Below are 14,426 nucleotides of genomic sequence, written 5' to 3'. Positions count from 1 at the left end.
CTGTAAATGACACCCTAATCATGGAATCATCCATTTAATGTTTGATAGATTGAATATATTTATGTCTGCTTTTCTCAATCTCTGCCTCCATTTATTTTATCTTATTTTAATTTATTTGAATAATGGAGACCAAAGCAGGAAGAATGGCAGCAGGAGAGAGATAAAACTGAAAGCTATAAAAGGAAAAATGGCAGAGAAATCCATGATAAAGTGTTTCATCAATAAAAAAAAAAGCACACTGCACTGGCACAGAGAATGGTGTAATGCGTGTGTGGGCTATAGTCAGCTGCTGCTCCCTGGGGGGAAAATGGCACACAGAAAACAGCATTTTGATTCAATAACTTGTCCATTTTTCACACTTGTCAAGTCAAAGCTGAAATAGTATGCAGTCTGAGAAAGTGGAATGATACATTTGCATTTATTTTGTGTTCTATGATAAAAGTTCATGTTTTGAAACCTGTTTCTCTAATCGTAGGGCAGCAATGAGGGTCCAGGCTTGCCAACTTTGGTATATTTGCATGAAACTGCTACCCAAGCATAAATGGTTGGTCCATTACAGACACACACACACACACACACACACACACGCGCACAGACAGCATTTTGATACACTGTCTGTCTCCTTCTTAGCAGGAGAAGCAGTGGGGGAACTCTCATAATGTTCCATTTCTGGCAGACCAATGCCTAGTACCACTAGCCTAACTAAACATGCCCAATATTTAAACAAACCTTGATTAAAAGTGAAACAATATGAAAGGTTTATGCTCTAGTAACTATATAACTGTGTGGTGGCTTAGTGGTTAGAATGTCTGCCTTGCACCTCCGGGGTTAGGGGCTCAAATCCAACCTCCCTATGTGCATGGAGTTTGCATGATCTCCCTGTGCTTTGGGGGTTTCCTCTGGGTACTCCAGTTTCCTCCCCAAGTCCAAAGACATGCATTGTAGGTCGACTGGCATTTCTAAATTCATAGTGTGTGAATGTGTGTGTGATTGTACCCTGCGATGAGTTGGCAGGGTGTCCCCCACCTTGTGACCTGGGATAGGCACCAGGCTCCCCCGCAACTCTGTGTAGGATAAGTGGGATGGATGGAAGACATATTGTATAGTTTTAAGCATGTTTATTTTCAAACATAAACAAGCAATTTTTTCTACAAAACCCAGATTTAAAAATGATAATTTTTACCATAAATATTTTGTGTTGCCTGGAGAGAATAACAGCACTGAGTCTCTAATGTCTAACAGACTAGTAGATTCTGGTACAGTTCTCCATGCAGCTCCATTGGATTCAGACCACAGATATTCATTAGTGTTCCAATCTGGAGACTGAGATGACTGTTGCAAGGATGGATTTCTTTCCTGTAATTCTTCCAAGCAGTCGTGATTTGACAACAAGGATCAACTAAACTGAGAACTCCTTCACCACTGTCCACACAGTGAACAGTATATATAGTACTGTACACTTTGGTTCCAATTCCTGGGACGGGAATAACTGCTTATGAATTTTAATTTTCCTTACCTGTAATGTCCACTTTCCTTGCACAGCTGATGATGTCATGTTTCACTGTAAACATTGGTATGTTTTTAGAGAGATATCTAAAAATCATATCTAAGATGTCTAAGAACACAGCCTTGTCTAATACAGTGGACAAGAAAAAGATTAAGAAATTACATTACAACACTGAAACATTTACATTGTGCTTGTTAGATGTGAGGTATTGTATCAAAACATTCATATGTGTAAAATGAAGAAGAAAAAAAGATGTTCTGCTTAATAAATTATATTAATTTATATACTATATTGTGTTGTTTGCTCTGAGAATCAGGGCAGGATGGCACATGGAGGCATTGTGGAACCTGATAGCAGTGGGTAGAAAATATGCCCCAATATATCGATTAACCTTACTCCTAGAGACCATGCTATTGGCATTAGATAGACAGAAATGTTCAGAACGTTTCCCAAAACTGTTATCCTCCTCTTCTCTATGCCTCTTCTCTATGCCTTCAGTTAGTTCAGAGTTACATTTTATCAACCTACCTATTCTGTATTCATACCGATGTCATAAAGTGGTTTAGCTTGCATTTTAATGGTGTGGAAACTAATGGAATTGCTTTTGTCTGGTTAAGTATTTGAGCTTGTGAGAGAACATGGTGCAGTTTGATAGGCACATTCGTTATGTAACAGTTCTGGCTTGGGTTAATGCAGTCTGCTGTCCCTGGTAGTGGGATGGAAGTGTGTGCCGGTGATTATCTCAGTCCTACACATACACGCACTCGCACACACACACACACACACACACACACACACACACACACACACACACATTCACTGTCACACTTAGCTATGGCAACTGCCTCTCACTGATAAATCCCTTTCTAATTGGGCTGTCTTGAGCATTTTCCCTAACTTTTTCTCCTGCTTGTTCCTTGTTGATGACCAATATCAACAACTGCATCTACATCTATACGTCAGCGGCTTTAGTGGCAATAATAACATTATAATAGTAACAAAATTTCACCTATAACATGAAGGAAACCCATTCCTTTATAAGCTAGTTTACTTCAAAGGGCCTCTCAAGATAAAGGTTAGCTAAATGGCAAACCATTTATCCAAAAGACACATGTAAGGAATTTCAGTGTTTGCCAGAAAGGTGGGTTTTGATCTGCTGCAGTCAGAATTTGTACACTCTGAGTTCCTCTCTCACACATGGTACAGCTCATAAATCATTACAGCAAATGTCCCAATCATCACAGTCACAAAGAAAAGTCCTCACATCCAGCCTTATATTCATACTTACTTCAAGAAGGTATGCAAATCATAGCATGGGAACAGAAGCAGAATAAAAAAGGAGGCCAAATATTTCACATACAGGTGATCATTCCTGCTCAGGACACTCAAGATACCAAGATACCATACTGTATGGTAAAAGTTTTTGATGGGCAGGGTTCAGACTGACGCAGTTGACTCCTAGGTGCTTTTCACACGTGCTTCACTCCTGCTGTTACTGGAATAAAGATTTTCACCAAGAAGTTATTTTTTCCTTACAGATAGGACACAATCCAAAGATACATCTGAGCGTAGTTTGTTTCATTTATATGCCTCTTGTGTTTGATGAAGTCTTGCTTGTGATTTTCAGTTCTAAGCTTTGCTTCTAGTTCATCATTTAAATTATCATTTTTAACATGAGTGTAAATTAATAGCCTGAGTGACAATGGTAAAACCAGGAATTGTGTACAAATCGTTTCACAGGTTCCTGTTGTGTATCAGTGTAGAGAAACTGTTGCAGAAACAAAGAGGTGCAAAGAGAACACTACACGCAATACTCTGCAGTGATGGTTGATAAACTCTCACTATACCCCTACCCCTGTCTGTGGACTTATTGCAACTGTGCAACCGCACTAATGTGAAACACTGTAAGTGTGACCGATGTGAAACTGATGCCACAGATTTATCAGTAGTGGTTTCAGGAGATGGTAGGCAGACCTGCTGATAAAGCACTTGGAGCTGTCAGCTACAAATTGGTCTGGTCCCTGAAAATGCACTCTCTCAGAATGGCACGTCACACGACATCATCCAGCTCAGCGAGGTAAGCCATACTGCATTCATTACCATGCTGACTTTGTTAATCTTTTCTTTAATAGGATTAAATCGTAACTAGAAACAGCTATTTACTTAGCAATAATTACATCTAAGCAAAAAGCAGTAATTGATTTTCACAGATAATTCAAATGAATAGTTGTCAAGACCCATGATTAAACAAGCTCCTTTGCAAAGTGCTTCTGAGTTACGGCAGTTTACTTGTGGATTAATTTTTTTTTAATGGCTAAATGCTTTGCATATGTATGGATAAAGCTGTGTATAAATATATGCACAAATCTATGCAAACTTGATCAATTTTTTTTGTTTGCACACACAACATATATGCAGATTTGTGCTTTCCACAATCACCACATTAATAAACAGTGGCCTTGATCTTTTCAAATCTGATTTGAGCCACCTTCATATGGAGTTTCAAATACATAGCTGATGCAACCTGTTGTCATAATTTGGTATTGGCACTATGTCAACATCAGCAAGGAAGGATTTCCATTAATACATGCACAAACTATATACTCAGCCTACACAAAATACAGCATAATCTCAGTATGAGCTCAATTACATTCAAATTTAAATGACTACAATGCAGTGTGACTCTTCTTTGTCTTATTTCCTTCTGTTTTAAAAGACAGCAGCTAGATTACTTCCAGCATGTAAAACATTGAATACATTCTTTCAGTTCTTGTTTTTGACCATGATCTCACAGTACACTTTCAAATTTGATTTAAGGTTGTATTATTTGTTTTTTTAAAAGTGCATTAGCTAAAATCAGGGCTCTAGCAGTTACAAGGTGAAGTACAAAAACATCAGAATGATTGGTTTATTTCCTGATCCCAGCTGCATCCTTGCCCATGTATTGTACACAAAAGTACTGTACTGTCCTACTACTGTACTATGGTGATTGATGGCGTTCAGTTTAGATTAGTTCAGTTTGATGGTTAGAAAATAAGGCATTTTCATCAACAACTGGGGTTAAAAAATTGGGTCTTACTTGGACAAACTTTTTGACATAATTCCAAAAGATATATTTGTCACAAAAACAAGACAGTTTACAATCCACAGAACAACATACATGTTGCATGGTGGTGGCAGCATCATGCTATGGGCTGCTTCTCTTCAGCTTGGACTGGGGCTCTAGTCAAGATAGAGGGAATAAATACCAATCCATTCTTGATACAAAACCTGTAGGCCTCTGTTAGACAGGTGAAGATGGAGAAAATTTGACCTTCCAGCATGATAATGATCCAAAGCAAAAATCGAAGGCAACAAAGAAATGACTCTAGAAAAAGAAGATCAAATTTTTGGAATGGCCAAATCAGAGCCAACATCTAAATTCTATTGAAAACCTATGGAATGACTTGAAGAAGGTGGTGTAGAGGAGATCCTCTCACAATTTCAAAGACATGGAGCATTTTTGCAAGAAATAATGGAATAAAAATTGGCAAATCAAGACGTACTAAATCGGTAGACTCATACCTAAAAAGACTGAGCACTGTAAAAGTGCTTTAACAAAGTATAATTAACCAGATTTGTCTTCTTTGTTTTTTCTTCTTTTTTCCCTTGAAACATTTCTATTAGTTTTTCACTTGAATTTTATTCATTGCTATACACATCACATATCACATTAAACGTGGAAAAAGTTCTGACTTGATTTATCTTGCTTTAATTTTTTTTAGATAAAAAAAAAGAACCCTGCAATTTTAATAGGGATGTGTAGACTTTTTATATCCACTGTATTTCTTTTGTTCGTTTCTTTATCTACATGCCTGTGGCCTGGAGGAGCTGTGACCACTGTTTCTGAATGTAGAGACTCACAGTTCTTATAAAGATGCATATAGCTGCATCCTCCCCCAGTTAAACTGCCTACAGTGAAGCAACACATGCTATTTCTAGAGTCCCACACACATGCTTGCCCACTAACATCAAACTACACCCCCACTCACAGTGCCCCAAACGTAGGCTGATTATACTCCTTCTTCATAGCATGGCTGTCCCACACTCTTGACAGATCACTGTGTGGTGTTCAGATGCCTCCCTTTTACTTCTCCCCTTCCCACTACTTTTGTCAATATTTATTACTCCTTACCTCCACCATGTTTCTAACTCTATTGATAAAAGGCACAATGACATCAACACTCTCCCGTTCAAGAGCTGCTTTAGCAGTCCGACTCTGATGACTCTAGAAGTAAATAGCCAATTTCTGTGTTGCTATACTGTGATTTTAACCAAGGCTGAGACATCGAGTCAGATGCCTGTTGAATACAAATGTACCACTGGTTCTACCTCTGGTAATATATCTGAGTCATTCCACTCAATTTAAGCACTTAATTTAAGCCCTATTCTCAGTTCTAGCTATAAGAAGCATAGAACACCTTCACCTTTTCTAACACTCATCAAAACACCAATAATCAGGTAAAGCAAAATCTAATGTATTCTATTCTAATCTAATCTAATCACTTGGGCATATCATTAAATTAATCTAGAAATCACTTCCAATCTTGAACATTAGCTATGATACATACATTATTACACTGGAGAATCATAAAATCATAATCAAAACATAACAAATACTTCTAAGTACCCTTTTCACCTTTTGACCAGAGTGACCCTTCCTTATTATTTGCCTCAGTGCATTTCCAAGTATGTGTGCATACATTTGTCTATCTAGGTATGGCCTCGTTTCTTTTAATGTTACCATTTGAGGTGATTGATGACCTGTCTTGCTTGCTCGTTGACTGTATCATTCATAGTGTTATTGACTGCATAGTGATTCATTCTGTAGCTCTCCTGAGTATTAGCAAAATCTAGCATGTGCTCCTGTCTTCATACATATATATAAATATAAAATCACAAAAGGTAGAGAGGCAGAGCTGTAAATAAACCATGATCTCTGACCTCAGAGTGACGCTTTGCAGCACCATAGTGCAGCTCAACGATGAAAGGTCTTCAGAGGAAGAGAGAAAAAAAGTAGAGATAAAGAAATGGAGAGTGAGGCTGCTTGTAAGATGGCTAGAGATAATGATGGGTTTGGGCTATGTTTGACACGAAAGCACTCTGACAGTTTTAAACTTCCATTTAAAACTGCCCTTTCCTCCTCTAGACGCAGAGACTGGAACCATCTGTCAATATTCCTTCTGCTGCAATCTTCCAGCAGAAAGAAAGTTCTGACAGCGCAGTGTTAAACCTGCATTAGCATTCAGAGTGCACAGAGAGGGAGAGAAGTGTGCACTTTGTATGTTAGGGCAAGTCATAGTGTTAAATCCTGTCGACGAGACATGGTGACATTATTCAATTTCCACATTAGACAAATGTGTGATTTTGTGTTTTTTGTGCTTATTAAAATGCACCATCCTGCAACTGAAACACAGAATTAATTGCCATATAAGTGATAAAAAAGAAGTGCAGATTAGTTATATCAGTAATGTAACACCAGTTTGTGACATCATACAAAAGTGAATTGTTTATTCTGGACATAAAATTCTTAATTAGTAAAATTGGTTCTATGACATCTGTCTCAAATGGTCTTGTCAGTGATTCCTGATTTCACAGATAATTTGGGTCAAAAGGCATTGATTGGTATTATTTTATGTCGTACTTTCACATTCAAAACGTCTATTTTTATAAAAAATAAAATAGAATAGTTCAATCAAATATGCTAACGTTTCCAAGATTATGACCCATGACCCTTGGCTAATCAAACCACAGTGTATCTTTTTTATTATTATTATTATTATTATTATTATTATTACACACACACACACACACATATATATATATATATATATATATATATATATATATATATATATATATATATATATATATATATATGTGTGTATATATATATATATATATATATATATATATATGTGTGTGTGTGTGTGTGTGTGTCTAATAATAATAATAATAATAATAATAATAATAAAATTTACAATTTTAGATGTTTCTAAATGTTTTTGTTTTATATTTCAGCTCCAAAATACTATAGGTCTTGAATGCATAAGTGTTTCTCCACATTATGCGAATACCACAAGTTGTCAGAGAACCAACACTAACATTAAGTTATCTATAAGCTTCATAAAACATGGTTTTCTTATATATGGTATCTTGTTAATTATATAATGTAGCTTGTGATGCAAATTACAAAACGTGCTTCATAACTACCTATAGAAACATATTTCGTCAAGCATGATGGGGGGTGGGAGAGGGGTCTTTGTCTCTCTAAGAGGAACCATTAAGGAACCTATGTATAACCTTAAGAAAAACAATGCATTATAATACTGGGGAAGAAACAGAGTTATGGTGCACTAGTGACATGAGGTATGCATATATGAATTAATAAACAAGCAAGTATACTTCAAACATGACATTTATGATAGGGACCCATAGATTAGATGGCAGACTGACGCTTGAAAAATGAAGAACATTACATTATGCAAATTGCATTATGTTAATCAGTGGCTACTATGTTCCTTGTTGCAGTCAGCCGCAATTATCATGCTTGGTGAATTTCTTCAAAGCTGAAATGTCTTTTCTTATGCTCTAGTTCATCTGCACATAACGGTTAATGTCCAGTGAAGACATCCTCTCAAAACAATTATACTTTAATTTGAACCAAAGAATCAACGCCTAATCTCTGAAAACTAAATCACATGTCTGAAAATCTGCATTTCACATTGTGATGACAGGAGAAAAGAGAAAAGGTTAAAAACAAGCAGTAAGGGAGATGCTGACAGCCTCCATGAAAGACTCTCTAGAATAAATTATTATTCTGAGTTCAACATATCTATTCTATTACCAATACGATACCAATTCTATTCATGAATTCCTAAGCATGAGTATGAATAAATGTATGATGCACACAAAAAACTCTGAAGTTTATACTTTACACCCGACGGACCTTGGGAAATGTATAAGTTTGAACTTCTACGGCCCTGTCCCAAATGGCAGACTTCATGTGGACTTGTGGTCTCGTGGCCTTCAGTTGCGCACGCTCACGAAGTCTACGAGTCCATATCGTGTCCCATGTGAGGGTTCTCGCGAGCTCCCCGTTTGTGCCCTCGATGCGCTCTTCATTGATGCCCACACTGCTGCATGCTCATCACTGTCCCCTACCCAGTGCTAACAGTGCTTGCCACAGACCAATCAGAAAGCAGAGGAGGAATTTTGTTGACATGGGAAGCAGAGGAGGAGTTTCAATTGGAGGTTTTAGCCAACACGACAGACACATTTTTTAAAATAATTAACAATGATTTACAATGTAATTGTACTGTAACTGTAGCTTTTATTAATATTTCATTATATAGTTTGAAGATTAAAAACGTGAAATTATAGTCAATTAAAATGGATGGAACTTCAGGCTGTGACCATTGTCAGTGGTTATAAAAACACTGCTGATGTCTCTGCATAGCAAGCCATCTGGCTAGTACCACAGTGAAAACAACAACAACCGGCAACATCTTCCTCTTTCCTGTCACAACGTTGCGTCCACAAGCCATCTATTAATAGCCCCATCGTCCTTGTGGACTCGCAACGTAGCGCCCCATAGGTCTGCGTTAGCTGACATCACCCAAGTGTGGACTCGGAGGAGGGCCACAAGGGTGGAGTGTGCCATTTGGGACAGGGACTATATATAGACAAAGACTAGCTGAGCATTATGGTATTATGGCTGTTTTACATCTTCATTTTCTGACCCGAGAGAGAGAGAGAGAGAGAAAGAGAGAGAGAGAGAGAGAGAGAGAGAGAGAGAGAGAGAGAGAGAGAGAGAGAGAGAGAGAGAGAGAGATACTGACTGACTGACTGACTAATATGATTTTGGACCTCACCAGTACATGCTATCCTTAAGCTAAACTGCACCCATTAAGACATTTATGTTTCTGTTTATTATTATCTTTATGCTTTCATGCATAAAGAAGTACTTAGACACTTGTTTTTGTTAGATATTATACTTCCAGTGCATATATCCACTTCATTTACTCACAGTGTCTTTTGACTTTGCACTTATAAATATGAACAAAAGCAAATGTATTCATAAGGATAACAATGATACACTATATGGCCAAAGGTCTGTGGACACCTGAACATCACACCCATATGTGCTTTTTAAACATCTGGGAAGGCTTTCCACTAGATTTTGGAGTGTGGCTGTGGGGCGTTGTGGTTATTCAGCCACAAGAGCATTAGCAAGATCAGGCATTGATGTTAGGTGAGGAGGCCTGGGGTGCAGTTGGTGTTCCAGTTCATCTCAAAGGTGTTCAGTGGGGTTAAAATCAGGGCTCTATGCAGGACACTCAAGTTTTTCCATTCCATCCTTGGCACACCATGTCTTCATTGAGCTCACATTGTGCACAGGGGTAGCGTAAAGCTGGAACAGCCTCTTTGGGCCTCTTAGTTCCAGTGAAAGGAAATTGTAATGCACAGAATACAAAGACATCCTATAGAATTGTGTGCAGCTATACAACTTTGCAGTTTGGAGAAGAACCACATAAGGGTGTGGTCAGGTGTTTACAAACCTTTGGCCACATAGTGTAAGAACAAAATTTGTAGGTATTCAGACACCACAAATTACCAACATTAGTACAGTTGTTGGCAGTTACAGCTTTGAGACGTCTATGGTAAGAAGTTATAAGCTTTTTTCAGCACTGTGGTTAAATTTTTGCCCATTTCTCTAGCCAAAGCATCTTCAGTTCTCCAAGGTTACAAGGGTCTGACTGATGGACTCACATTTTCAAAATACTCCACAAAGTTTTTAATAGGATTCAAGTCAGGAGAGTGACTAGTGACCTACAAGCCTTCTTGAATTATTTTGGCTGAATGTTTGGGGTCAATGTCTTGTTGAAACCTACAATAAAATCTTGGCTAATGAAATATAACATGTCCCAATTGTTCCATTCATGTTTCCTTCAATGATGTGTAAAGCCAGAGTACTGTTTGCGAGAACCAGCCCCATATCATGATGCGTCCATCTCTGTACTTTACTCTGGGTATGATGTTCTTACTATTATACGCACAGGCTGTGCATATGATCTCAAGAACATCATTCTTTCTCCAAAGATTTTTGCAAATAATTCTGTTTTTGTTTTGTCTGACCAGAAGATTTTATTTCAAAAGTGTTCTGATTTGGACAAATTCTTTGAAATGTGCATCTCTGTGTTTCTTTTTTTTCTTTAGCAGAGGAAGGTGTAGGCATAGAGATGAGTGCAGTGCAGTTCATTGCTGATCGTTCCTTGTGTAACTGTTGTTCCTGCTGCTTTCATGTCATTCTGCAACTCTTTTTAAGTGACTGCTGGCTTCTCTTTTACCTTCTTTACTATTAATCCTGTGTGGTGCACCTATCCGGGGTTGATAATTGTTGTTTCCATTAACTTTCCACTCGCATATTACCAAACCAAGTGTTGTGACAGTGTGTCTGTGAATTTCCAACAACAATAATAATAATAATCATAATAATAATAATAATAATAATAATAATTTGATATATCAATATGGCTATACTGTTGACTGGTTTGAATTCTTTGATTAATCATGCTTGAAATTTTGAATGCAAGCCGACTGCGCTTGACACAACTGATAGCACCAAGCTTTCCATCCAAACTCAACCTTATCCTAACAAAATTTGGTCCGAACCCAAACATGACCACCGGTAAAACAGTTCCCATATGTGTATTGTCGCAGCACCACATTACATGTTTAAGCAGGTTTGCACAAGGTTTGCAGTGGACAGAAATAATTATTAATGTGCCAAAAATAATCCTTTGTGCTTTATTTTTTTATTTTTAATAAATTTGCAAAGATTTCAAACAAGCTTCTTTCGTTATGGGGTATTGTTTGGAGAATTTTGAGGAAAATACTGAATTGAATCCATTCTGGAATAAGGCTGTAGCATAACAAAATGTGGACAAAGTGAGGCACTGTGAATACTTTCCAGATGCACTGTACATAGAGTAACTTGCCCCGTGTTAACTAATATGGCAAATTTAGTCCTGTAGCCTAAGTGATATGAAAAATTGTGATATAAAAAGACAGTTCAGCAAGCAATGCTGCTGTCAAATGAAATTAATAGTTTTACTGACTTGCAGACATTACTGTGATCACACACAGTCTGTTTACAATGTCTACCAGGTTGATAAGAATATGTAGTTGAATTAAAGTTAGTAAAGTAGTAAAGTAGTCAAATTAGCTATTTGGTGATATGCCCCCCCCCCCTTTTTTTTTTTTTTTTTTTTTTTTTTTTTTACATTTGAGCCCCTGCCCTTGAGGTACTCTCTGCACGTGCACATCCTGCTTAATAACTGAACTGAATTAGGCTACTCCCTAACCTCACTCATATTCACTCCTAATGTGACTGTCGGAAGTGCAGGCTAGAAACCATATCAGTACTCTAAGATACTTTTTTTTTTAGACCAAAGTTTAAATATATATATATATATATATATATATATATATATATATATATATTAGTTATGTCTGTCAAATATCATGCTTTCATTATAAGGTTTGTGCTTGGATGTCTGGATGACTGTGAAATTGGCAGCAGCATACTGAAGAGTTGTCACATGCGTCAGGCCAAGGGAACACATTATACTGGCATACATTAGCCGTATTCTGCAACTGATTTACATTTAAATATCTTCCTTTATTTCTGTTATTGTCATTTTAGCTAAGTTTTATCTGAGAAACAGTTGCACAGCACACCACGCTCTCACACCTGCGTCCTGAGTCCTTACTTTTCCCAACCTCATCAAATGTCACAGCGGATTATTAGACAGTGACTTTTATTTTATATCATTTACTAATGAAAAAATGTGAACAGTAAGTTTCAACTGCTCCACACACCAAATGCTCACTGAAACAATTTTCTACCATATTTCAAACATATTAACATGAAAGAATATTGTCATTTGCGCTCATTACTGCATAAAGATTATTCATGTCTCTGTCAATATTAGCCTCCTCTGCAACCCCAAACCACAATTCCCATAATCCCCCATATGTCAACAAATGCTAAACCACATCACATGTCACATATTGCTTTTCGCTGGACTTCTGATCACGCCATAAATAGCCCAGGCTTTCACATAATCATTGTCTTGCTCTTGCAATAGTGTTACTAAGCTTTTTGTCTTGTGTTCCTAGATTTATGACTTGCATTTTCATTCAAACCTGTGTCTGAAGCAGTTTTTATAGTGATACTCTCACTGCACAAGGTCCTCCATGCCTTTACCATTTCATATATACTGCTTTCATCTCCTCTCCCCCCTGAACTCTGCACTCCACCATCTTCATTCCTTCTCCCTTACTTTCACCCAGGGATAATTTTTCAGTAAAACCTGGCCATTTCCTGTTCTCAGACTAGACCTGCAGACAGATATTATGCCAAGAAGCTCTGCTGGCACTAAAGGATAGCGTCAGTGACATGTTTTTGGCAGGAACCCAACTCACTACTTTAGCAGGACTCCATACTGTGCTGAAAATGTCAAAATGATTAAAGGAAGTTTACTTAGCCAGAAAATGAAAAAAGAGAAGAAATCATGAGCAGGCAGCTACAGCGAACACTGACACCCAGTTAAAAAATGTTACATCAGACAAGTTTCCAGATAAAAACTGCTTAGACTTCTGTTCACAATAACCTTAAACCTGATTTGGAATTGAATACACTCGATGTTAAACCTGATTTGGAATTGAATGCACTCAATGTTAAAAAACATTTTTAAAAATAAACAAGAAACCAGATTATGACGTAGATATGTACACACGCACATACTGTGTGTAACACATTTGTCAGCTTGGTGGTGTAAAGTGAGGTGTGCGTGTTCAGTGGATTTTCTATGCCTGGCTTAGTATTTTTGTAGTATACTCAAATAAAAATAAACTAATGGGTAAATATGTGAGAGACAGAATCTACTGGATGATTTATACACTGTAGTGTATCCCATCTTTGATGGGTTCAATGTCCAACTTTAGCTTCTATACAGATCGGTACACATTATTCCATTATACTGCTTATGTTTAGAAGCACATGCGGAACATACAGTACAGAAGTCCAGAAAAAACATGCATTGTTATTTTTTCCTTGTGATCTCAAGATAACAAAAGCTGTTTTATTGAGATCACAACACATTTTTCTATGTTGAAATGCATTATTTGACATACATAGTATGCATCAGGCTGTACCTTAATGGAAAGTAGCTGGTGCCATGGTAGAGTTATGGCTTTACAGCTTTAAGGTTGTGGGCTCAAGCCTGGGCTTAGGTGACCATGTAGTGTCTGACTATATTTTTCACTTTGGGATTAATAAAGTGCATCCATCCATCCATCGATCTATCCATCTAACCATGATGTCCCGGTCCATCAAACTGACTGGCAATGAAACTGAGCACCTGTTCAGGATCATTAAAGTGTGGTATAATTGCAGATTTCTACGTTGCCATCTCAAGTGAGGGACACTAATTTGGAAATAGTCTAGCACTGACTAACATAAGGCTAGTTGGATAGACAGATCGATAGATGTACTTTATTGATGAAGAAGTTATAACAGCTAAATGGCATAATCATTGGCATATTCTATATGATATATATTACAAATATCCTGTAATGATCACATTTTTCATACATTTTTGTTTTTAAAGTCTTTTACGTCAATAGTGTAATATGTTACTGCAAGTTTGGGGTGAGATTGATTGTCACAGGAATATAACAAAAAATACATTATTCTTCATGAGTATGGTACATCATAACATCATATAAATCTACATCCAGATTTCTGTAAAGTCTATTTTGAAAAGCCCTGTGGAAATAAAACTGAATTAAATTGAATTCAGTAACATTATTA

This window comes from Ictalurus punctatus, chromosome 19 (assembly GCF_001660625.3).
Source record: "Ictalurus punctatus breed USDA103 chromosome 19, Coco_2.0, whole genome shotgun sequence".
Classification (NCBI taxonomy): Eukaryota; Metazoa; Chordata; class Actinopteri; order Siluriformes; family Ictaluridae; genus Ictalurus; species Ictalurus punctatus.
The sequence above is the reverse complement of the archived record's forward strand: the minus strand, read 5'-3'. Positions refer to the sequence as shown.